This window comes from Gekko japonicus, unplaced genomic scaffold (genome assembly GCF_001447785.1).
Source record: "Gekko japonicus isolate JY-2015 unplaced genomic scaffold, Gekko_japonicus_V1.1 scaffold2400, whole genome shotgun sequence".
Taxonomy (NCBI): Eukaryota; Metazoa; Chordata; class Lepidosauria; order Squamata; family Gekkonidae; genus Gekko; species Gekko japonicus.
Window position 1 is genome coordinate 64,349 of NW_015163674.1, and position 966 is coordinate 65,314.

Here is a 966-nt window from a genome sequence, read left to right on the forward strand (position 1 = left end):
CCTTAGTGTGTTTTTTAAGATGACAGTCTCTGATCATTTATTTATTTATAATTTGGATGTATGGATCGCTCTATCCATGAGTACACAAGGGCTCTGGGCAATGAACAACAATAAAATCAAATATATCATAAACATTAATAAAATATAATAAATATGTCATTAAATTCTTAAAAACAATCCCCAAATGGTGTTAATGAATCAATCTTTAACCAATTCCTGACTGTGTTGCCACCTCACGAGCAGGATAAGGAGGAGGCAGAGAAAGAAGAAGAGAAGAGAGGAGAGAGTAGGGTGCCAGCCACAATATTACCTGTCGCTGTCCTGGAACAAAAGCCTGGAAGAACATCTGTGCCTTGCAGGCCCTGCAGAATTGTATTCAGTCCCGCAGGGCCCTGGTGGTATTTGGCAGAGAGTTCTACCAGGTTGGAGCCAGGACCGAGAAAGCCCTGGCTCTACTCGAGGACAGCCGGATGCCTTTAGGGCCAGGGATCACCAGTAGATTGTTCTCAGCAGAGCGGAATGGTCATTGGGGAGCATAACAGAGGAGACGGTACGTGGCAGATGTTACCCCAAACTGTAACTGTCCTCCAAGGCAGAAGAGAAAGCATTTTATTTGCCAATTACACTCCTTTAGAGGAAGGGAGTTAGATCAAGAGAGAGGATTAGAGTGTTGGACTGGATGGGCCTTTGGCCTGATCCAACATTGGCGTCTTTTATGTTCTTATGTTCTTATAAAAGAAGTAAATAAATAATAAATATAGCTGAAGATGTGGAGCAGAAAAAAAGGTAGTTTGGTGGGCCCAGCCCAGCAGCAAGAACTGTATGGAGCTTTCCCAAGGAGAGGCTGCCAGGAGGAATGGAGGAGGGGAAGCTGAAGACAGGGGAGCTAATAAAGGTAGGTTGACTGGTGGCTGGAAAAGGACTGAAGAAAGCAGGAAAAGGGTAGTGGCTTTTAGGGAAGGGAAA